The sequence below is a fragment of the Peromyscus maniculatus genome, chromosome 6 (genome assembly GCF_049852395.1).
Source record: "Peromyscus maniculatus bairdii isolate BWxNUB_F1_BW_parent chromosome 6, HU_Pman_BW_mat_3.1, whole genome shotgun sequence".
Lineage (NCBI taxonomy): Eukaryota > Metazoa > Chordata > Mammalia > Rodentia > Cricetidae > Peromyscus > Peromyscus maniculatus.
The window spans coordinates 78,832,143-78,858,125 of NC_134857.1; the positions used below are offsets into that span (position 1 = coordinate 78,832,143).

At 40.4% G+C, this 25,983-nt stretch overlaps 1 protein-coding gene and 1 long non-coding RNA gene across 3 annotated transcripts in view; one reads left to right on the plus strand and one right to left on the minus strand.

Moving 5' to 3' along the window:
* The window catches only part of LOC102912479 (NADPH-dependent 3-keto-steroid reductase HSD3B3-like), a 107,673-nt gene that overhangs the window by 36,137 nt on the left and 45,553 nt on the right, over positions 1-25,983 (plus strand). The gene's annotated exons all lie outside the window — the stretch shown is intronic.
* On the minus strand, positions 4,851-25,786 carry LOC143273925 (uncharacterized). 2 transcript variants are annotated; one of them, XR_013052258.1, is made up of 5 exons: positions 25,501-25,786; positions 18,650-18,946; positions 18,198-18,300; positions 5,532-5,687; positions 4,851-5,434 (listed from the first exon to the last, which is right to left on the minus strand). It is a non-coding gene; the product is annotated as an uncharacterized LOC143273925 (long non-coding RNA). The 2 variants fall into 2 exon arrangements; XR_013052257.1 differs by lacking the exon at positions 18,650-18,946 and having other exon boundaries at positions 25,501-25,717.

Below are 25,983 nucleotides of genomic sequence, written 5' to 3' on the forward strand. Positions count from 1 at the left end.
CTCAACCAGACATCATCAACCTGAGGGAGCTGTGGGGACACAGTATAGAGGAAGGAAAACTGTCTCCTGTCACAACTGGGTAGTAACTCACCTGCCTTTTGGTATCACAGACAACAGGAAAGTCACATCCAGCATCAATACTTCTTTCTCACCCCACATTGATTAATGTTCATAGGATGACAATGATTGGGACTGAACTACTGAACTAGAATCAGGAGACAAAACCATCCTTGTAGTGGGTAGCCATTCCAGCTTTGGTCTAGAAGTTCCAACCCCCATTGAGGCTTCGGTAACTGTCACACCTACAAGGCTGGGCCAAGGCAGGGCCCTGGAGACCCGAGATAGGGACATGCTGTGCTCTCTTGCTAATGGGAACCCGGACACTAGAGGTGGACTGACAGAGCTCTCCAGAGAACACTGCTGGACTATGCTGCGCCCTTGCCAGAACCCTCAACCCTCCTATCCCTTCATTTGTAAGTTACGCCATTAAATAAATCTCCTTTTAACTACATGGAGTGGCCTTAATAATTTCACCAATACATCCTGAAGTTCTATACAGCAAACCAAACCTAAGAGTGTTTTCTGGTTACTACAGTATCAGGAGAGAGAAACAAGCTCCATTTTCAAGCAGGCCATTTATAGCTCAGGAAGCCCACTTGGTTTCACATTAGCAAGGGGTCATCTGGAAGTGGATGCTCTGCCTTTGTCAGCCAGTTCTGCTTCCTTTGCTCTGCCAGGCTGAGAGAGCCCCAGTTTGGCTCATTGGACAGTGTTCGATGGTATAAAAGGAAGAGCCACCTGTTTCTGGGAGTAAAAGCAAATTCCAAGGATGATCTCTCCACACAATTGGCTACATGTTTATGTTTTGACTCCTTATCCATCAATTCTTTAAGAGGACACTCACTAAGGATGTAGCTTCAGCATTCACTCTATAAGAGGGAGGGGAGATGCTCAGGCACCACCCACAAGGACACAAATAAGAGCTCTCACCTGGCTCCCAGGTTGTGGGCAGCTGAGGACTGCAGCTCATACACCCCATCATCTTACACAGAGTGAGTGTCCATGAGCCCAGGGTAAACTGAACACCGTCCACAAGCCTGTTCCATTAGCTCAGAAGGAAAGGATATGGCGGGGTTGGAGAAAGGATCTTCAGTCTTGATTTCAGCCAACTTAAATCCCTCATTGAATTCACTATTCCATTTTCTCAGGGGAAAGCAGTCTCCCAAGTTCTAACAAGGGTGAGAGGAAAGAAAGGAGAGTGACCTGGTTTGTGCATCTAGCCTGCCAAGCATAAGGCCTTAGAATCCTTTGGATAACAAAGACCCCACCCCCTTACCTACACAGTCTGGGTACAGAGTTGCTGGTGGCAGTTAGAACTCCTACACACTGGAGCCATGTACTACATGCAATCCACCACAAGGAGGCAGTAAAGGCACAGGAAGATTGGTAGCTGCCCCAGCCTGTGGACCTCCTCCTCTTTTTCACTGGATTCTGCAGTCTGTGGCCAATGAATAAGGGTAGCTCAGAGAAGTGCTCACCCACAGGTTTAAGTGTGATGTACAAATGATGGAAGGGAATGGAGTTGAACAGAAGGTGTCCGGGAAAGCTTCAGAAACATGGACATTCTACTGCAGAAGGCCCACTTTCTATCACATGTCTACTTTCCTGGGGACCCCATCACTTGATGTAGACAGGATCCCCTTGCCTATTTTCTGGAGCAACTCTAGGGCCTTTTACCTAGCCCACCTCTATTTCTCTTTGCCACCCATCAATCTGCAGAAACATTGTCTATCCGGGAACCACAACCACCACACTCTCCTAAGACCAAGAGAGGGCAGCAGAAACCAACAACAGAGCACCCGCACAACAAAGACCAGACATCAACACCTAAAATCACCTCAGTCACCACAAACCCAGAGGCCAAGACACCAGCATGGAAACACAAGGACTTCAAATCAGCAGTTCTGAATATGTGCAAGGACCTCACAGAGGATGTGGAAAAACCCTTAATGACGTCTATGAAAACACAAAGGAACAGTGAGGGACGTGGTGAAAACAGTTCAAGACATGAAAGTCGACATGGAACGGCTAAAACAAACCCAACCTGAGATAAAACTGGAAATGAAAAGACGAGGAAGTCAAACTCAGACCTCAGAGTACACAATAGGGAAGAGAGAATCTCTGGTGCTGCAGACAAGGCAGAAGAAATGGATACCTCAGTCACAGAAAATGTTAAATCTCCACACAGCTCAGCAAACTTTGCTGTGTCACTAGGGATGGTCCTTGTGACAATTTCTATAGCTCTCTCTTGGTGAGAACAATTCCAGAGATATAATGTCCATGTCAGTGTTCAGTTGCCTCTCTACAACTGAGTGTGGTACTATAGCATCTGGATTTTCAGATGTCTGTGAATGTGCCTGCATGTTTTTCTTAATTTAAATATTACTTCCTATTAATGAAATGACAAGTTGTCATTTTAAACCTGTGTTGACAAAGCATGGGATAGAAACCCTTTATTCTTTACCCAAATCAAAATTCGTAGTCAGGATTACACACACACACACACACACACACACACACACACACAAACAAAAAAAAAAACAAAAAACTATCCCCTCCCCCCCAAAAAACTGGAGAGACAGATAGACAGAAACACACACACATAGAGATCTCTGTAAAGTCTGAAAGTCTAGAACCCTTGGCTCCCAGATGGTAAATGTCACCCCTGTCATTTTTATTGTTCCCACACCATTCAGGGATGGAAAACAGGGGTCAGGGCCTGGGTTCACTATCAAATACATTTTCTTAGATTTCATACTTCTTTTACTCCAGATTGCATCTCTTTAAAATTAAAGCTCATATCAAACTTTCTGAGGTTCAGATTTCAATGATGTGTGTACTCACACCAAGGAGAAACAGTTGAGTCACTGTAGTCTCCTACCATTTGGTTTAGAAATGGGATCCACACCCAGCTGAGGAGTGGGGGCCCTCAACATATTTATAAGGACAGTGTAATTAGCTATGGATAACACATGGAGGTGGTAAAGGGAGAAGCTTTGTAGAGTGGTTGAATAAGGAGTTGAGAAGATTGCCTTAACAGAAGACGCATCTGTCACTTCTTCTGTTGGTAAATTGATACCTACTGTTTACACATATTGGGAGTCAAATCTGAGAACATCAGTGAGTCTCCTAATTTCAGATTCAAGCATTTAACCCTGAGGGCACCTCTCCCTGATGACTGTGGTTGGTTCATTAACGTATTGATCATCCCACTGGTCTCTCTGGACTCCTGCAGAATACCTGAGAGCCTTGCACCCAAAACTTGTGCTCGTATCTAAATTGGGGCCAAAATGAGTATTGCATGATCTTACAGAAGGCAAGAATGAAAGAAGACAATGTCCATAAAGAAAGTCCCTTGGCCTCTGTGTCAAGTATGTTCTAACTGGGTTCAGCAACCATATCTCTATGGCATAACTATTTGTGGCATGCATGGCTTCACTCTTCAGTGTCTCCAGTTGTTGGCTTCAAGTCTCCTCTACAGGTGTTCCATGTTCTTCACACCTCTAACACCATAGGTTTATACTGCGGCCAATGCTTCACCATCATAGCCTCCTGCATCACTCTCTCAGAGGCTCCTTATAAGGAATCTAGCTCTGCTACACATTACTCTGAGTTCACAGGCTTTCTTTAAACTCTAGGTAGAGGGCTCCAAGATTCCAGAAGCCCTGCATTATATGTGCCTGAAAAACTAACATTATATGTATGATGCCAGGTTCTGCCGAAAATTCCAGCAGTTGTCAGAGCCTCTTGGACCAAGGCTGCTGTGGCCTCTAAGTGTCTGATCTAGGAAAACACATCCATAGGCAACCACCTTTGAGTACAGCACCCTGCAGCTCTCTCACTGAAAGGACTTTCAGATGCATGCTGTTTCACACAGTGGAGTCTGTGGTCCAGAAACATGGGGTCACAATGAAATATTCTGTCCCAGATTAGTCAAGATTTACTCAAAATTTTTACAATATGAGTGAAGCAGAGACAAATCCTTTGTCAAAACCAACACAGGTGGTTTCTGGACCGATAAATAGTTCACAATTCAAAAGCTACAGTTCACATTGAAATTGTACTCTACTATCCACACATCTTTGGCATTTCGGTCTTCTTATCTCCCACTGATCATGTGTTAAGATAATACAGCTTCCAAGACAAGATTCTTCTTCTTTTGTTTTTATGTTTTGTTTGGTTTTTGTTTTATTTCTTTGTTTTGTTTGGTTTTCAGTTTTTTGTTTTTTGTTTTTTTAAATTTGGTTTTGTTTAGTGGGGGGAGTTTGCAAGGTCAGAAGGTGGGTGAGATGTCACAGGGAGGTGAGTGGGATAGATTGTGTGATGTGGAATCCACAAAGAATTAATAAAAGTGAAATCCATATGCGTATGCCATTCCAGGAATTGTCTAGCTTTAGGTGTCACCGTGAAGCATGAAGCCGAGAGCACAGCTAGATGCAGGGCTAGACTATGGTCTTCAAAGCCGCCCTACTACAGTTTCCTAAATGCCGTCACTGGCATTCAGCTTCTAGCATGGGTTGTTTATATACTTTTAGACAGCGTTATCAAGAATAAGGGGCAAAATAATTTGAGGGTCTGAAGAGACAGACCAGTGATTAGAACACATGCTACTCTCACAAAGGACCATCTTCTGTACCCAAAACACAGAAAGCAGCTCAGAACTATCAATGTACAAACCACAGCTCACATCTTAAAGGAAATAGGGGATAGTTTGTTCTGAAGCCATTTTGAGTGACCATGACCTGGAACAAGGATTTAGATAATTCCAAATGGCATGTTCCAGCTTGAAAGCAGTTTCACAGGCTTTTTAATTGTTTTACAAAACAATGAAAGTCATAAGTCAAGGCAAATTTAAAATACATTGGTGGGTACACCAGAAAGGCAGGTACAAGGAGAAGTGGGGTGCTAGTCTATAGACCTCAGATGCTATTGGATTACATTCTTAGCTCTTGGATTGGTGAAAACTAGTGTTCTGCTAAGTTAATAGCTTTTAAGAGATTTTTACATATTATCACAAGATGTTAGTTATAAGTTAATAGCTTATTTATTATCATTAGGTGTTTCTTCACATACAGAGTGGCAAGAAATGGCTGTCTCAAAAAGCTAAGACTAGCCCAAGATAAAGTATTTAGCCCCTGAACCTACAAAATTCCAGTCTCTCCACAGGATTGAGATGCCAACTGGTGCATCAGTCTCTAGACACAGACTGCTCCAGGAGTTCTTTGTTCCAACCAGACACCTTCCATTGGGGACTTTTCATTCACACAACCATCTGTAATCCCAGCTCTAGGAAATCCAATGCCGTCTTCTTCTGGCCTCCAAAGGCACCAGGCACACGTGTGTGGTGCACAGCCATATATGCAGGTAAAATACTCTGTGTAAATTAAAATAAGCAACTCCTTTTTAAAAATTTGATCTTGTACAAGACATTTTACACTGTATCTGTCTAAAGTGAAACAAGACAAAAGTACCTGGATGAGAGCACATGAAGGATGAGGAGGTGCCCCAGGCGGCAAGTCCAACCAACCACTCACCAGCAGCAGCCTCAGGCCCAGCATCCCCATGAACCCCAGGATCAGGCCCGTCCAGGATGATCAGGATAGACAAAGGGGGGCTTTCTCTTGCATCTGTAAAAGGAGCTGTCAGTGAGAGGTTCTGCAAAAGTGGAGAGGACAAACACAGAAGACAGGCTTCTCTTGTTTCACAAGCAGAAGAAGCATTGCCCATGTTCCATCCAAATTCCTGGGCTGCCACTCAATTTTTCCCTCACAGTTCAGCAAATTTCCTGACCAGAAAAGAGCAATTTTAGGCTTTAAGGTTGTGGGAGAGCTATCTGACAGCTATAACCTGGTGTGCATGCTCCGTTTCTCCCAGATTTGGGCACCTCAGCTTCCTGTACCACAGCCCTGCACTGGAATATTTGCTGGTGTGAGGCACAGCAGCAGTGGAATGACATGGTTTCCTAGTCCTCCCCACACCTGTCTAGGAGGGTCAGGAGACCTCTCTAAGGACTGTGGAGCTGAGGGCTTGGGACCAGTCCTTTCCCTGGTATCAGTTGCCTACTTGACTGAATGTTGGCTGATGTCAATAGGACTGCCTGGCATTCCTGCAGTGAATTCTAGGTGTTTCCCAGGTGATGGTGTGTGGGAGCCCGTTATCAGGTTCCTCGTGGCTTTACCCAGCAGGTCTGCATAGGGGATGATTAGGACCACAGGCCCGAGGGCAGGTGTCTGAGATGGTCTGCACTTGGCTGTGCTGGGGGGAGGGGGGGAGGTCTTTTGCTCCACCCCTTGCGTCTCTATAAAAACCCTGGGGCACAGACAGTAGGGGGCCCTCTCAAGGCTATCCTTTATTTTCTATCTGTTTATCTCTGCAATAAATCCTTCTAATATTTCCTGCTGCTCACACTCAAGAAAACTCTGGGGATCTGTGGGGTTGATGGGTAAACGCCCCACAGAATGGTGCCATGAACAGGGACTAAAGAAAAAAGAAAAAGGGACTAAAGAAAAAAAAGGGAGAATGAAAAAAGGGGAAGACAAATGAATAGGGACTAAAGATAAAGGAAAATAATAGTTTTATTACAGAGTTTTTGGCGAAAGTGCTGAGTCAGCCCTGCCAGTGGAAAGGCATGCCGGTGTTATGGAATATATATATATTATTGAGAGGCAGGGGTTTTATCCTGGAGAGAAAAGGAAAGTGGACTGGAAGGATGTCCGATGCTGCAGTGAAATTCTCTTCTGTCAAAATTTGCTATCTTCTATCCCTTTCTCAATTTCTGTGAAAAATAAGTATAAGGTATAGGGTAGTAATATAGTGTAGGAAAAACTTTTAAGTGTCAGATCGTGTAGGAAAAAATAAGTAAGGCAACTAGACAGAAAAACTCTTCAATTTTCTAACTTTGGGGGCTATGAAAGCAAACTGGGGGAAAATCTTTCTTTGGGCTTTACGGGTAGTAAAACTCTTCTCTGAGCTTATGGGGAAGAAAGTTTCCTGTGGAAGCTTTTGTCCTGGAGACAGCTGAAATGCTAAGTCCAAGTGGCAGGAGAAAGTGATTTCTCCCTGAGGCAAAAATGGGGGTGTAAGAAGTCAAAGTTTAAAGTTGGGAAGTTTTGGGAAAAGTTGGTCTTTCTCTATTGGGGAAAAAAAATCTTTCTCTTAAACTAAAAGCTTTTCTTGGAAAATTTGGGGGAAAAATCTCTCTAAAAAGCTTTAATCTTTCTCAAAAGCTCTCTTAAAAAACTTTAAAAACTAAAGCCTTAACTTTCTCAAGGACAAAAATTAGAATCACCTGAAGATATTAGTATGGGGACCACCTGTGATTAGCTCTAAGGGAAAACAACAAACTTAAGACAGAAAAACCTAAGTTCTTTCAAGCTTTAACAATCCTCCCTGCAATGCAGGAGGCAGGGACAAGTTTCTAAAAACGTCTTCTAAGCTCTGTCTCTTCAAGCTAGTAAGAGACAGTGGGTCAGAGTACCCTGAGGGAAATGCTTGGGAGAGTGGGTGAAGAGCTACAGAGAGCCCAAAAGGGCCGGAAACTTGACCTGAGAAAAGCAAAAAGCCAAGCTTTTCAGTTACAGCCAAGCTGAGGCATCAAGGGTTTTGTTTGAGCATTTCAGAATGAAAAGGTGCTCCTAATCATCCTAATGCAAAGATCCCCTGAAGCAATGTAAACTGTTAGCATTATATCCTCACTTCTGACCAAAAACCCAGAGGTGACTGGCCAGAGTCTCTGAGTTGGAGTGCATTTTGGGGATACTAGGGTTCCTGCAGTCGTAAACTTCCTGGAGCACAGAGCTGAGGCAGGAAGGTGCAGGACCCAGGGGAAGATTGCTAATGAACAAACAAAACTAAAGCCGGTGGGAACGGCACAGTTATCTGCTTTCCTACAAGTCCCGGGTTGATAGGTCCACAGCTGTAAAAAGAAAATCTGAGAAAAAGCTTTCCTATCAGAGAAAGGACCATTCTGGGAAAACAGTAAAGCTGAACTGGGTCTGAAGCAGTTGTGCTGCTCAGTCAGAACGCTGTCTGGGGAAAGAGCCCAGCCAGGGCAAAACAGAACTATCCAGGAGTAAAGCTTGCTTTTCTGTCAGAGAAAGCACCTCTTTGAGAAAAGCTCTGTTGTGGTGGTAATCTAATTATACTGAAATATGATTTTGATTGTATGTTAATAAATAAAGTTGTCCGGGGGTCAGAGCTATTAGAGCCATAGCAAAAGTGTGGCGGTGGTGGCACACGCCTTTAATCCCAGAACGCCAGCCTTTAATCCCAGGGAGTGGTGGTAGAAAGCAAAAAGATAGATAAGGCGTGAGGACCAGAAACTAGAAGCATTTGGCTGGTTAAGCTTTCAGGCTTTGGAGCAACACAGTTCAGCTGAGAGCTATTGGGATGAGGACACAGAAGCTTCCAGTCTGAGGAAACAGGATCAGCTGAGGAACTGGTGAGGTGAGATAGCTGTGGCTTGTTCTGTCTCTTTAAATAGACTAACAGACAGGAAAAGGAGCTCTCATTCGGGAATCTGGGACACCGCAGGCAGAAGGGTGAGATTTTGGCTCTGAGCTCTGACCTCTCGGCTTTCTCCTTTGCATTATTTCTGTGTTTCTTATTTAATAAAACGGTTGGTTACATCTATATCTGGCGCCCAACGTGACAAGAATCCATTGAAAACCGCTTGGCTTGGCGGCGGGTCCGCTTTCCCGCAAGGGCGGCAGACCGGGCGGCCGGCTTCCTAGTTCGAGCTGCCAGTTACCTAGTCCGAGCTGCCGGCTTCCTAGTTTGAGCGGCAGCTTCTGGCCCGGGCCTAGGTCTGTGAGCAACTTGCTTAAAGCCGGTGCTACAAACAACTCAGACCTGCCCTGCCGAACAGGGCCCTGCCTGTAAAGCCAACGCAAGTGGTCAAAGTTTAAGGAAGCCAGACCCAAGCCTTGACTCGGCACAAGAGGGAAAACGTGGCTGCATTTAAACTTTAGCCAGCTACGCTTTCTTGTTCTCTCTCTCTCTCTCTCTCTCTCTCTCTCTCTCTCTCTCTCTCTCTCTCTTTCTCTTTGGATTTACATCTGGGACACTAGGTGGCTGTTTTGAATATCCCCTCGGATTTCTACTGTTCTATGCAGATTTAATTCACTGGGATTTCTACTGTTCTATGCAGATTTGGTAAGTCATAAAGGAAACTATTTAAAAGACAATTTTTTCCACATTTAAAAAAAAATGGGCTTTATGTGTACATTGGAAGAAAATTGGTTTTTGTTCGAAATATTAGGCAGTCTGACAATGGAACAACTATATAATATTAGTATTGGTGGAATTATGCACCTTATCACTATGCTAATCCACATTTTAATATTTAAAAGATAGTCAATTTAAGTGCCAGGATAACAGCTTTAGAAGATGTTGTTTCAAGTCGGGATCATAAGGTTGTAGAAAGAAAGCCTGTTTTCACACAGTCACCCTTAATTTATACAATTAACAGTGAAGTTGTTTCAAATTGGGATCATAAGGTTGTAGAAAGAAAGCCTGTTTTCACACAGTCACCCTTAATTTATCCTGTAACTGTACAGCAGGTGCCTGATCAAATGATGGCTACACAAAATAATTGGGCTCCAATTGAAATGTTGGATTTAAAAAGGTTTAAGGAGGCAATAGTATCTTATGGCATGCATTCCCCATATGTAAAGCAAATGTTAAACACTTGGTCAACATATAATAGGATAATACCACAGGACTGGCGGGACCTTGCACAAGGTGTTCTGGAACCCAGCCAGAGACTTCAATTTCTGACTTGGTTTAAGGAGGAGGCTAAAAATATAGAAAAACAATGAGGGATAAAGGAATACAAGTTTGCCAGGATCAGCTTATGGGAGAAGGTCAATATGCTTCAGCACAAACACAATGTTTATATGATGTCCAAACCCTAATTTTATGTCGAACGGCAGCCTTGAATGCATGGGACAGAGTTGAGGAACCAGGAAAAAAATCTGAGTCATTTACAAAGGTGAGGCAAGGCCCAAAAGAGTCTTTTACAGATTTTTTACAAAGACTGGCTTCAGCAGTAAAGAGAATGGTCTCGGATTCAGAAGCTGGTAAGGCAATAATTGAATCTTTGGCCTTTGAGAATGCGAATGCAGCATGCAAAAGAATAATCAGGCCAATAAGGGCAAGATCTGCACCTATGGAAGATTGGATTAGAGAAACAATTAATGTTGAGGTTGATGAGCATGATGATACGTGGGTAGGAGAAGTAATTTCAAAAGGTTTGAGGAATGTTAGATGTTTTGGGTGTGGAAAGCAAGGACATTTTAAAAGGGACTGTAAACAGGTCATTCCTAGAAGCAATGTTTATTCAAGGAACAAGGGCAACAGAATGCCCCTTCCTTCTGGAGTATGCAGAAGGTATGGTAAGGGAAAACACTGGACCAACGAATGTAGATCAACAAAGGACAGACAGGGTAATCCTTTGCCTCAGTCTTCGGGAAACTCCCAGAGGGGCCTCGCGCAGGCCCCCAGTGCAAATCCAGTTCAAACCTTTCCTGCAGCTATAGAGGAAATGCCTGCTCTGGAAAGCGATTAAATAACCAAATGACTATTGGAATAAATCATGCTGGTCAGGTTGATGAAACAGAGAGAATAGAAAATTCAGGAGAAAACATAAAGAAAATTTTTTGGCAAACTTCTATTAATGAACAAAGACCAAAATTAATGATAAAAATAAATGGTGTTTTGTTGTCTGGTCTGGCAGACACGGGTGCGGACGTTACCATAATTGCACCAGAATTTTGGCATCCAACTTGGCCTCTTCAGGAGGTAAACGTTCAACTGTTAGGAATTGGGACATTATCTCAGGTGAAACAGAGTGCAAGATGGCTCGAATGTATAGGTCCAGAAGGACAGAGAGGAAAATTAAAACCATATGTGGCTAACATAACTATGAACCTGTGGGGTCGAGACTTGTTGCAACAATGGGATACTCAGATTAACATCCCTCCAATCTCAGAAACAAATCATAACCTAACACATGTTACTGAGAGAAATATTAGAAGATATTGTTCTAATGAGTGGTCACCAGCTATCCATATTATACAAGAACAGGGCACAGTAACTGATGATCTTCCAAAGACACCAATAGCTCTACCTTTAAAATGGTTAACAGACAAGCCTGTATGGGTCCAACAATGGCCTTTAACAACAGAGAAACTCCAGGCTTTAGAAGAGCTAGTAGAAGAACAGTTAAATGCTCAGCATATTGAAAAATCAAGTAGCCCCTGGAATTCTCCTGTCTTTGTTGTTAAAAAGAAATCTGGCAAATGGAGAATGGTAACAGACCTTAGAGCGATTAACAAAGTAATTCAGCCAATGGGCTCTCTACAATCAGGGATGCCGTTGCCTACTCTGTTACCAAAAGGATGGCCTCTCATAGTTATTGATTTAAAAGACTGTTTCTTTTCAATACCCTTACAAGAAAAAGACAGAGAAAGATTTGCTTTTACAGTGCCTACTTATAATAATTCTCAACCGGTTAAAAGATTTCAATGGAGGGTCCTCCCACAGGGAATGTTGAATAGCCCAACTCTGTGCCAATACTTTGTACAACAGCCATTGGAAGTGATACGTAAAAAATTTCCTAAATCTATAATTTATCATTATATGGACGATATTTTACTAGCTAACTCAAATACAGATACTTTAGAAATAATATTTGAAGAAGTAAAGAAAATTTTGCCTTGCTGGGGATTACAAATTGCTCCTGAAAAGATACAAAGAGGAGATTCTATTAATTATTTAGGATATAAAATAGAGCTACAAAAAATTAGACCCCAAAAGGTGCAAATTCGGAGAGATAGACTACAAACTCTTAATGACTTTCAAAGATTATTTGGAGATATTTCTCATCTACGAACTATTGTTGGGGTAAAAAATGATGAACTGACTAATTTGTTTAAAACTTTAGAAGGTGACAAGGACTTAAATAGTCCAAGAAAATTATCACCTGAAGCTGAGAAAGAATTAGCCTTGGTAGAAAAGAAAGTGCATGAAGGACACGTGGATCGTATTGATCCAAAGCTGGATTGCATTTTGGTTATTTTACCTTCTAGGCGTTCTCCTACTGGAATATTAATGCAGAGGGAAGATATTATATTGGAATGGATATTTTTACCAAATAAACCAAATAAAAAATTAAAAACTTATGTGGAAAAAAATCTCTGACTTGATTTACAAAGGAAAATTGAGACTTCGTCAATTAGCAGGCATATTGATAAATTATTGATAGGAAATGTGCTGGAGGCCTCAGAATTTCATAAAAAACACCACGTTAATAGTAAAGGTTTAAAAAAGGATTTTTCCATAACCTGGCAACAAGCCAAAGAAATAGTAAAGAAATGTCCTACTTGTTCCTTCTACAATCAGACGCCATTACCAGCAGGATGTAACCCAAAGGGTACTCAGAGAAATGAAATATGGCAGATGGACGTGTTTCACTTTGCAGAATTTGGAAAATTGAAATATGTACACCACACTATCGATACTTATTCAGGATTTCAATGGGCAACTGCTTTGAGTTCTGAAAAAGCTGATTCTGTAATCACTCATTTGCTAGAAGTTATGGCCATCATGGGTATACCTGCACAAATCAAAACTGACAATGCTCCATCATATGTCTCTGTTAAAATGAAACAGTTTTTTGCTTATTACAATATAAAGCATATTACAGGCAGACCACATAATCCTACAGGTCAAGCAGTTATAGAAAGATCAAACAGAACTCTAAAGGATATGCTAAAAAAACAGAAATGGGTAACAAAAACCCCCAGAAATAGACTGCATAATGCTCTTCTAACTTTGAATTTTCTGAATGCCAATGAGAAAGGAACAACAGCTGCAGAGAGACATTGGATAATAGAAAAAACTACAGAATTAAATCAGCCTATATACTTTAAGGACGTGCTGACCTCAGAATGGAAACCAGGGTATGTATTACATTGGGGACGAGGTTTTGCTTTTGTTTCTACAGGAGAAGATAAGCTGTGGGTACCATCAAAATTGATAAAGGTTCGATTTGAACAAGAGAGACCTCTTAATTAGAGGAGGTGATAGTTCATCAACCAGCATGAACATCCAATTTAAACTAACTGGTATCAATAACACATGCCTTTTCATTTAATCAAATAATAACTTGTCAAAAGGAAACATCCCCAAAATTAGTCTTGGGGAAAGGTTTTTTGTTTTTGTCTTTTAGGAGAATGAAGGTTAAGGAATCTGAAGAACACTGGACAAATGAGACAACTGAAGAAAAGGGACAAATCATCTATCCCAAGAAACAGAATGAAACGGTGTATGGGTATATATTATCTAAAAAATTTTTATGTCTTCCTAAATGTTTGTTTCTGCTTTTCTCTAAAGATTTAACACTATTGGTTTTCTAATAGTCCCAGTTCAATTAAAATTTAAAGCTGACTTTGGAGTTGGAGAATGGCTCTCTCCTTCTTTAAAATCAAGCATGTTGTTAAAAGGAAAATGCAAACTCCCTGTATCATGCCAGAATAAGAGCCATCTTCTGCTATGGTACAGGACAAAAGCAAAATTAATTAAGGGACTATTCTATTACTAATCTCAACTCTTTGATTCTATTCTGATTCTTTAAACTTTTCTTAAAGTATGAATTTTATATCAAAATTTACAAGATTAACATATAAAGATATATAGATATATATACATTTTAAACTTTGTTAAGATATGAATGGTCATATAGAGTACTAACTAATTCTAGAAAAAAGGCTAGCTGCATATATATGTTTTTGTGTTCGAGTCTCTTATCAGTTTTCTGCAGGAAATCATGGCCAGGCCTAACATCAACTGAAGTCTCCAGAAAGAAGATGGGGCCCCACAACAACAACAATTCCACGTGGACAATAATGATATCATTAAGCTGACAAACATCATCCACAGATCAGCTTTGAACTACAAGGTGCTCAGAGCATTCTTTCATGATAAAGAAAACTTTGCCCATACCCAGCAGGAAGCAATTTTAAGACTACGTCGCCCACATTCCCAAAGAGGTGGTGTGGGGTGGGTGGTTTTTTGGTCTTTTTAATGGGTTTTGGGTCTGGGATAATTTTCAGTATTTAGGGGGGCTGGTTACAAGTTATTGTCAAGGGTTAAGAAAAAGGCTAAGCAAAGGAGATTAGATTTAAGGTTCTTGTTAAAAAAAAAGAGAGAGAGAGAAAGAAAGAAAGAAAAGAAAAAGACAATCACTAATACTTTACATTGGATTAAATTGTTTTATATTGTATACAAATTTGAAACTGATATTGTTAGAAAATGCTATATGTATATTTCTAATTGTATTTATACCATTCATTTAACAATGTAATACAAATTTCTGATCCTTGAATGTTATTATTACCAACTACTAGGATATAAAGAAATGAAAGTTAGTAGTTAGATATTTCAATAGAACTTGTAGTCATATTAGATATGTTTTAAAAATTGAGCAGAGATGTTTTAGACAGGTCATCTTCAAACCCTTCAGAGATCTACAGAATATGGCATTTAAAATGTTTTAATAACTTAGAAAATTTTTCTTTTTGAGACATGTCAGCTCCTGGCAGTACTAATCTATTTCAGAGAAAATATGGGCATTGAAGAAACTGCATATGGAGTCAACTTTCCTTGTGGCAAAAGTTAGCCACTGGACAACAAAGTATCCTCGAATCAACAGGACAAAATGGACAGACAGAACACGAAACAATGGACTACTGATTCTTACCAAAACAAGTGTGGTTATGGCTTTATCAAAAGGCATCTTCTGAGGCCAGGACAATATGGCCCCATCCCTGAAGTGGCCTTCGCATCCGGAAAAGGTACGGTGCCCTTTTCTTCGAAGGCAGCTTAACAGGCAGAGGGCCGATGGATTCTGTTGTACAATGGAACAGCAGCTGAAAGCTCATGCCTCTCAAAAGTAGACTGGCATTTAATAGAGGGATGTGGAGAAGAAGAGGATGCTGAGATGAAGCCATATATACACAGCCAAGAAGAATGGACAGCTGAATTAAAAAACTGTCAACAATTTCCAGAAATTAAAATCCTGAATCATGACAGGACACTAGTGGAATTCAGGTGTTTCTGGTACATGGACTGCTCTCACTCAATGTGAGATTGAACTGTTGACCTTGTGTACATCCTACTTCACAAATGAGTCTGTCAGATACACTAAGCCTATAGGCTGAAGATGATGCCCCAACACTGTGGAGAAACCTCAGGTGACTGCCCAGGCAGCTGGCTGTTTCTGTCAACTTACAAATTTTTTGGAAGTTGCTTGCATGCACTTCCTGTTTTTTATTTTTTTTAGCTAATATTATTTCCTTCTTGGGTCTCTGAGGGAGTTGAAGATTAGTTAGTTATGGTTGAAGATTAGTTACTTATAGTTGAAAAATTAATTAGGATAGAAAGTGCATTAGATACATCTTGGAATTACCAAAATAGGATAGATAATGGAATTATTTTCTCTGATTTGTCAAATACCTGTTTAGGTATTTATTATTTGTATATATTGTATATAGTTATTGTACTTTTGTATATAGTTTTTCTTTTGTTAGTCATAACCTTTTGCTTTTTTTTATTAAAATAGAAAAGGGGAAATGTGGTGGTAATCTAATTATACTGAAATATGATTTTGATTGTATGTTAATAAATAAAGTTGTCCGGGGGTCAGAGCTATTAGAGCCATAGCAAAAGTGTGGCGGTGGTGGCACACGCCTTTAATCCCAGAACGCCAGCCTTTAATCCCAGGGAGTGGTGGTAGAAAGCAAAAAGATAGATAAGGCGTGAGGACCAGAAACTAGAAGCATTTGGCTGGTTAAGCTTTCAGGCTTTGGAGCAACACAGTTCAGCTGAGAGCTATTGGGATGAGGACACAGAAGCTTCCAGTCTGAGGAAACAGGACCAGCTGAGGAACTGGTGAGGTGAGATAGCTGTGGCTTGTTCTGTCTCTTTAAATAGACTAACAGACAGGAAAAGGAGCTCTCATTCGGGAATCTGGGACACCGCAGGCAGAAGGGTGAGATTTTGGCTCTGAGCTCTGACCTCTCGGCTTTCTCCTTTGCATTATTTCTGTGTTTCTTATTTAATAAAACGGTTGGTTACATCTATACTCTGTTTCAACTGACTCCCGATGAGATGAGGGAGTGTATATAGCCCTAAGGGTTGATTGCCTCTGGCATAAGCTCTGTCCTTGAGCACCCAGACAAGCAAACACAGCCCACTGGGGGACTGGGGCAGGTGAAGGCCTGATGATGCAAAGCACCTGTCCTAATGGGAGTTTAGAAATGGCAAAAACCTCCCTTGTTAGATTTTCAGTCTGTACGCAAACAACACAGACCCTGAAAACAAACGGACAAAAAGCCCCTACCTTCAGTATCAGGGAAAGCTGCCACTGTAGTGTGGGAAACTGTTTCTGGGGTAGAGGGGATAAACTGAGACCAAACTGGGAACTGTCTGGGAGAAAGACTCTGAAACAGAAAGGACAGATACCTCCCCAGAAAATGCATGACCTGAAAAAGCTGCTAGAATTTGTGGCAGATTTGGGGGGAGAAAAAAAAGCCCCTTCCTCCAAAAGCAGCTAGCAGAGGTACAGAGCCTCAGACAGATACCTGGAGCTCTGCATCTGGGGTTAGGGGGTTGAGGGTGGGACGAACAAGCAAAATGAGATAAATCAGTGGGAGAAAATCTCTCTGAAGGAGCTATGGAAAAGCTGTTGTACATGATCTTGTTTTTCACTGACTGGCTAAAACAAACACAAGCCCCGAGGAAAGTTGCTATCAGAAATGCCAGCCTCAATGCGCACTAACGAGGAAGGTGTGGTTCTGATGCGGGGCCAGTGTCAAATGAAGGAGAGACACCTGTTGAAGCCAGCTGAGGAGAGAATAGGAATCTCCCAATGTGCCATAGCTGAAAATGTAAAATGCTTGTTCAAATCTCCAGTTGCAAAGGCAAAAAACTTTGTTCAAACCTCCTGGGCAAGAATTTGTAAGCAAGTCTGGTAAAAAAACAAACAAACAAACAAACAAAAACAAACAAACAAAAAAAAATTAGAAGTTAACTCTCAGACCAAAAAAGAAATGAGACATGAAGTCCAAAAGCTAGCTTGCAACAAGGGACTGATATAAGGGAAATGCATTCTGGGAAAGGTAGTGTTTCCGCTAAAGATGGCGACATTGCCCTGAAACACTTTAGTCAGCATGAAAATACTTTCATGGTAAACTTAAAATACAGCTTTTAAAAGAATAAGGAGGAAAATCGTCTAAGAGTTTAAGTGTCAGTTCCAATGAAAAATTGAAAGGATACGGAACTAGGTGTTTCGAGGTTTGGGGCTCCATTGGTAAAATGCCTTATTTACCCTAATAGCTGTGCAAAGTTTTTACGGTAGTTGGATGACAAAAAGCTAGCTTTAAGAGCAAACAAGCCACTTTAAAAATCCTTAAGAAAGCAAGGGAAAGCAGTTTATACACTGAATGTTGTCTTAGATATGAAGAAACTTATGTTGAAATTAAAAAAGTTCTTTGCCGTTTGAACAAACTGCCTGCAATGAGCAATTCCTTTGCAAATCTAATAAGGAGACAAGGAAACAGGCATTCAAAAAGAAATGACTGCTTTACAGATGGAAAACAAACTTCAGAAAATCTAGCCATCTTACAAAAGAGTTGCTTTACCTGAAAATTCCTTATAAGAAATCAATGCTAAATATCACAGCTGCTGATAACATCAGGAGTTAAAGCTAATGAAGTAAAAATACTAAATCCTGAAAATGCTTTTTCTCAGAGTAAGCTAATGAAGGATACATTTCATGAAAGAACATCTATGTTCTTGACTCCTTTGAATAGTAACAATTTTGGTGAATATATTGGAACTAACAATCAAGTCAAAATGTTTCTACAAATTCAAGACGCTATTCACAAAAGAAAGCTGCCATGCTTTGTGGGCCATATTAGAGCTCACTCCAATCATCCTGGTCCTTTAGCTGAGGGTAATGTGATGGCTGATAAGTTAAAAAAGATAGCAGCATTATCCCAAGTGGAAATGGCTCAACAGTTGCATGCTTTTCATTATCAAAATAGCAAAAGCTTAAGAAAGCAATTCAAACTTACCAAAGAAGCAGCTCGTCAAATAGTTAAACGATGTAGGGTATGTCCAAAATATTTTCCTGTCCCTCACTTAGGGGTAAACCCTCGAGGTCTTCTTCCCAATCATCTATGGCAAATGGATGTTACACATATTGCAGAATTTGGCAAATTAAGATATGTACATGTGATCATTGACACTTATTCAGGATTTTTAATGGTTAGTGCACAACCTGGCGAAGCTACAAAACATGTCATTATGCACTGCTTGAAGTGTTTTTCGTATATGGGTTTACCAAAAATTATTAAAACTGATAATGGTTCTGGATATAGTAGTAAGGCATTTCGACAATTTTGTACCCAATGGGAAATCATACATAAAACAGGTATTCCTTATAATCCTCAGAGTTGTAAAAAGGGCTCATAGCAGTCTTAAAATACAACTTCAAAAAATAAAAATAAAAAAGGAAGAAATTTACCCTCAATCGCCACATAATGCATTAAATCATGCTGTTTTTGTTCTGAACTTTTTGAATATGGATGTCTATGAACAGTCTGCCACAGATAGATTTTAGCACAGTGGCACCCAAGCGACTTTTGCTCAAGTGAAATGGAAAGATCCCTTCTCAGGATTATGGAAGGGTCCTAATCCTTTGTTAATATGGGGTCGAGGACATGTTTGTGTTTTTTCACAAGAGGAGAATGAAGATTGGTGGTTACTGGAACGTCTGGTAAGGAGCGTGGAACTAAGGAAGGGTCAGCTCCAACGACATTTCCTATAAAGGAACCAAAATGAAAGTGGCTCAATTAGTATTTCTGAGGTTTTGTCACTGATGAATGCAAACAGTGAGGAAATAAGAGTTCTGAGCTGTGCCATTTTGGCTTTACTAGCTCCTTTAGAAAAATACCTTATATCACCTAATAGCTGTGCAGTATTTGGCGACGAGCTTTATAGCAGCTAAATACAGTAATTTCACCCTTAGCACGAAGTGAAATTTTTCGGTAGAGCAAACCAAGAGTACTGCTGTAATAGAAATGTTTGTCTGAATTGAAGTACTTAGGGGACTATTATGAATTTGGGTGAAGGGACAGCCTCTAGTTAAAAACCATCTACCGCTGACAGTGCATCTCTGCTGGTTCCAGAAAGGCTGAGAGAACTAGGCAACTTTGGGGTGTGGCTTCGTCCCGAGAATGTTACAATCCCCTAGCAACAAATATCACAACTCTATAATGACAACATTCACTAAATCCCAGTGCTTTATAACAAAGCTGACTATAAACTCTAAACTTTAGAAATGATGTACGTACTTTCTGTCTAGTTAAGAGAATCTTTCTAATAGAGATGGTGATAATAATTAAGAGTAAGAAGTAGAAAGACGAAAATAAGATATGTTAGTTTGTAAAAATTCTGTCTTGTTAGATCTGTGTTAAGAAATCTTTAGGTGTTTGCTAAGTTAAATATATGCTAATGGTAGCCCTATATACATTTGTAAAATAGATCTATAGAGTTCCTTTAAGAATATAAGCTTGCAAGAAGTATCTAAGGCAGTCTTAAGACATGTAGTAATAAGCTTGTAAAAAGTAAAGATACCAGTTGTATATAAGAAGTAATAAGAAATATATTTGCTAAAGTAGTTCTATAGTTTCCTTAAAGTATAAATAAATAATGTTAATATGTTATATGTGAGTTTTAAAAATGTGTAAATGTTGAGTGAGTTTATGCTTAAGCACATGTTATGTGAGTTTGTAAAAAAGTGTAAATGTTAAGTGTGAGTCTATTCTTAATGTATATGGTGAAAGAACCCGAGATACAGAAGGTTAGTGTCCTAGTAGACTGCAAAGTAGGCAGTCTGAATGGTTTCAAAAGCTCCAGAAGCCGCTAAGAAGCTAAGAATGGCAGACGCCAGAACCAGCACAACAAGGCATCCGCAGCTGAGATCCGTGGAAAATCAACGCAACACAGAAAAACCTGAGCTGACATCAAAAACGGTGCAGTTTAGAATACTACTATACCTAAAAAGGTCTCTGGCTTAAGAATAAAAGCTCAGAGATGCTTGTTTGAACAAAAATTGTTAACAGCAAAAAGTTTTGGTTGAAAAAACATCTCTTCATATTTGGAAGTGAAAGCTTGATACCAGAATTTATTTCTTGTTTGAACTTTTTGAACTTAAAATGAGATAAAATTACAAAAAGATTTTGGTTATGGATTTCTCATATTTGGAAGGCTAGTACCAGAATTTAATATTTGAATTTTAAGACTTAAGAAATGAAATAAACAATAGAGATTTCATTGCAATGGGACAATTTTGAGTAGTGACCTAGGAACGGTTTTCTGGAATTGGGTTAAAAATGGAACTGTTTAAACAGAAAAGTTTGGGTTTTCTAACTAGGCTTGAGATGTTGCTTAAAATTATAAAGAAAAGGGAGAGTTAATATTCCTTAGTCTATTTAATTTAAATTGTTGTTTGAGTGGATTAATGTCATGTTTTGTTAGTAAGAAATGCAAATGGGGTATATACTAAGAGACTAATTTTAAAGTGTGTAAAGAGTTTTATTAAGAAACTGCTTTTGGATGTTTTGCTAAAAGTTTTCAAAGTGTTAATGGTTAGATTGAAAATATTACTTTTCAATATGGGTTTGTAGGAATTGTATAAGTTTGGGTTCCTATAACTAGGTTTGAGATTTTGTTTAAAAAATTATAAAGAAAACGAGGAGTTATGAGATTGAATTATGTTCGCAGAAACCTATTGATATTAATGCACCCTGGTTTTGTGGAGTTAAGGAAATATTTAAGTTTGATGTGAATACGTCGAAGTTTTTCCTATGTTCTGTTAACAGGAAAATTCAAATGACTGAGTTAAAGTTGTAAGACCGAGAAAATTGTTAACTATATATAGCACCATATATGCTAATTCAAATGGTTCTGTTAAGAGTTTGCTTTGAGTTGTAAGATTGAGAGAATTGTGACTATGTATAGCAATATTTATGTTAACCTGTTAATGGTAATGATGAAGCTGAGGGATTCTTTAAGTTGGTAGTCACCTTAAGAGTTTTTGGTTTAGAAAGGGCTTGAGGCAGCTAAGACTGCTATAGTCACCTTGGAACTAATTCAAAAGAGAAATGCCATCTATATCATCCTCTACTCCCATACTGGGAGGTGTAACAGCTATGGAGATTGCTGTAAGCCCTTAATAGTTATTTTTTATATATATTAAGAAAGGGGGACCTATGGGAGGCCGTTCTTGGGTTCCTCGTGGTTTACCCAGCAGGTCCGCATAGAAGATGATTAGGACCACGGCCCCGAGGGCAGGTGTCTGAGATGGTCTGCACTTGGCTGTGCTGGGGGAGGAGGTCTTTTGCTCCACCCCTTGCATCTCTATAAAAACCCTGGGGCAGAGACAGTAGGGGCCTGTTGGAAAAGGTTCCAGGCCCTCTCAAGGCTATCCTTTATTTTCTATCTGTTTATCTCCGCAAGATTCTCTGCAATAAATCTTTCTATCTAATATTTCCTGCTGCTCACACTCAAGAAAACTCTGGGGATCTGTGGGGTTGATGGGTAAATGCCCCACAATGGTGGGTCTGAAACTCCTTAGCAGCCACTGAGCATCACAGTTGGCACACAGACAACTAGAAAAGTCAGAGCCTTGATGGAGACCACAGCCTGCTGATACAGATCTCTGCCCTCTTCACTTCCCAGCAGAACTCTTTTTCCTTTAGGAAAAATTGTCTTTGTCCATCTGTCTTCAGCAAAGGGAAAAAAAGAAAAAAAAATATCCAACCCTCCCCATGTCTTCCTCAGAAGATAGCAATCTAAGAGGATCTGGTCACTGCCCCTTCCCTCTCAGGTTCCTAGAGGTTAATAATGACATGCTTAAAACCCTGAGTCTTCACTAATTTAAAATGTTAACCAATGGATAGCATATGAAGGATACCTTGGAACGGACTAAGGACTTGTTTCTGGCCCTGCTTCATGCTATCCTCCCTCAGGTCAAATATCAAAAGTCAGATTGATGGCTTGTGAAATCACTCACTGTAGAGGGTTTGGACTGATGGCTGGCAGGGAACAAAATCAACCTTCACCTTCACCTTTAGACAGGATTGGATTCCTGTGCCTTGCACCTGGCTCCACCATAGATTTATGGAGTGAACTCTGCTCTGGGGCTATGAATGAGGTAATAATGATTTGGATCAGGAGATAGCTCTGTCACATCTAGTAATTAGTTCAGGACATTATGGATCCTTGTGCAGATTTGTATCCTCCCAGGTCATTCAAATAACATGCCCTGTGCTATGGAGTGTGTTGTGAATAAAATTACAGCATTGAACTACCTGCAATGATCTCATGGTCTCCAGTTCCTGACACTATGTGTCCTTCCACCTAGGAAACCCTGGGTATGTCTGGTTTCTTCTAGGTGGTAGTGTGTTTGAAGCTCTTTCCCAGTCCATACTACGAATGGAAAGTTACCCTGAGTATTGTGGAATATTGGTAACATAGTCATCTTTGTATACACAGGGAATACATTGCCATCCCCTTACTAGTTTCCAAGAGAAGCTATTTCTTGCTATTGTGACAAGCAGGGCACTGGATGTATGCAGAGTGAGCAAACCCTGCCTGCATCTCACAAGGGCAGCTGCAAAGGGAGGCACTTTGAAATGTGCTTTGAGTCAGAAGAGCTGACCTTGAAAGCACAGGCTGGCTGCAGTGAACTAACCTCTAAGTACCTGAGGGCTCTGAGGAGAAGACTGCAGCACCAGGCACTAGACTGTCCATCCAGAGGTTGTCAGCCTGTGCACCTTCTACCACAAGGGAAAAGGGAATGAAAGCATCCAGAAGGAAAGCTGAGGAGAAGAGGAGTGATGTGGAAAATCTGTTCTAGTTGGTGAGCTGAGTGGGGAGAGGAGTCAGAGAGGAGAGGAGGAAAGCAAACTGAGAGAACAGACAGAAGACAAGGAAGGCCTCCCAGGGCTGTCTCCCAGGCCTCTTCTTGCCTGCCTTAGTGAAACTCAAAGAAAGCAACTGCACAGACCTTACTTATGACCTCCCCATTTGGAGAACATATGTGAAAGGAAGCCTCTAGTAGCCCATAGGCCATGCATGGGAAACCCTACAATGTATGTTCTCTTTTTCCATTTCCCTAAGAATATATGGAGCTTATGGTTTGTACTTCATGTCCAACAAAGAAACGACGCAATTAATGAACTGATCCCAAGGAATCTCTATCCCCGTTTGCCAAAATAACCACGCAGGCTACATTTATAAGATTATATGTTTTTGGTCCAGAGTGATGGCTCAGTGGGTAAAGGTGCCTGTTGCCAGGCCTGGTCACCTGAATCTGTCCTGTGTTCCACATAGTAGAAGGAAAGGACAAACTCTCAGAAGTTATCCTCTGATCTCCACACATACTTCATGGTACAAACATGTGTGCATAGACAGATCAAACCTAGGTGCTAATACTCTGGAATCAAACCACTTTGAAATTTGCAGGAACTTCACTAACATATCCCCTTTTTTATATGCAAACATTAATTATATTGGTGATTATGTAGCTTTGCAGCACACATAGCCTTTTCTCTATTCTGTTTTACAATCTTGTGTAAGTAAGCCAAAACACATTTTAAAGCCAATAAGGATAGTATTGCTAGCACAAGTGTAACACTTGCTAAAACAAGAAATCTATTAAAGTCATTCACAGGGCTGAATGAGGGTATCATATCTGCAAGGCTTTCCATAACATCCATTCCTTTCATATCACGTACCTTGTTTGTGGATGTTTCCTTAATTTCTTGCTGTAAATCATCAGTCATTTGAGAAGAATTAGAGTGACCCATCAAAAGCATCTTAACCATTTCCCAATCGTACTCGCTATCATTGATGTTAAAAGTGCAATATAATAGGATGTAACATTCCAATCACATTTTAATGTTATCTGCTCCTTCGATATTTTTAACTGATCTCCCAACAATATAACAACTTGTCTCAAATCAGCTAATTCATTAATTATCTCATTATCTATTTTATTTTGTTCTGTCCAAAGTTCTGCAGAATGCTTATGATAGACTCTAATGAACTCAGCAGTTTGAATTTTTTTAGGAGGGCCACTTTGATTGTTGCAGTAGTAGCAGTCAATGCAATAATTCCCAAAACAACAGCAATAATCTGTAGAAGAATTTCTAAACAGCCTTATTAAAGAAGAAACATAGAGCCAAATACAGGGGTGCAAGCTGTAGAGATCAGAGCAATAGCTGCCAACTAGCCTTAGCTCACAACACTGCTATTGCTTCCCAAGAGAACTTCTTCCTGTTCAACTTGTGCCTTTATTAACTTGCTGTTCTGCCTTCTCATTGGCCCTTAACCGAGCCCCCACACTTTCTCATCACTGCCTGTCTATACAAACCTCCAGGTCTCTATGGTTGGTACTGGCATTAAGGGCATGTGTCACCAAGCTCGGCTGTGTCCTTGAACACACAGGGACTCTGCCTTCCATGTGATCTGATTAAGGGCATGTGCTACCACCACCTGACTTTGGTTTATGGCTGGCTATGACCACTGATCTCCAGGCAAACTTTATTTATTAACATACAAATAAAATATCACATTAATATGGTGGTATTTTATTTGTACTGAAATGTGATTTTATTTGTATGTTAATAAATAAAGTTGCTTGGGGATCAGAGCTAATAGCAAGCCATAGCAGAGCTGGGCATTCGTGGCTGACACCTTTAATCCCAGCACTTGGTAGAAGAGCTAGGTAGATCTCTGTGTGGTCAACGATACAGCCACCATTGGAGACACACGCCTTTAATCTCAATACCATAGAAGACCTGGAGGGCTGTACAAACAGGCAGTGATGAGGCAGTCATGTGTTTGGGTTTACAACCAATTAGAAGGCAGAACAGAAAGACTATATAAAGACAAACACACAGGAAGTAGCTCCTTTTCAGAGAGGTCTCTTGGCTTAAGAGGCTAGCTGCAGTAGGCAGTAAGGCTCTTAGCTCTGATCTCTTGGCTTTCTTCTTTGCATTGGTTCTGTGTTTCTTATTTAATAAGATGGTTGGTTACATCTACATATTTTAGCACAAACAAAATATGACCATAGTCATTTAGGCTAAATTAAAACCATCCTTTTATGGCATATGTACCATTACCTTACTTGCTACTGAAGGAGCCTGGATAATGGCACCCTAATAATTAGAGCATCGCTTGTATACCTGCATACCTGTATAAATTCTAGTATGTCTTCAAACTTAAACTCTGAAAGTCTATACCTTCTTAGAGCAAGACCAACAATTGGGATACTGGTGAAGTTGTTGAGGCCATGGCAAAACTCACCTATGATGATCCTGGTACAGAAGCTCGCTGAAAGAATATTAAGAAGAACACTTCAACACTTCGAATGCTGATTATAGCAGCATGCAAAAGAATAATCAGGTCATTAAAGGTAAGATCTACACCCTTGGAGGACTGGATCAGGGACACATTAATGCTGAGTCTCATGACGATGATGATATGTGGATAGGAAAATCAATTTCAAAAGGTTTGAGGAATGTCAGATGTTTGGGGTGTGGAAAACAAGGTCATTTGAAAGGGGAGTGTAAACAGGGCATTCCTAGAAAAAATGTTTATTCCACAAACAATGGCAACATAATGTCCCTCCTTTCTGGATTATGCAGAAGGTGTGTGGAAAGAGTAAATATTGGACCAAGGAATGTTGATCAACAAGAGACAGACAAAGTAACCCTTTGCCTCTATCCTTGGGAAACTCCCAGAGGGGCCTCATGCAGGCCCCCATGGCAAATTCAGTTCAGACCTTTC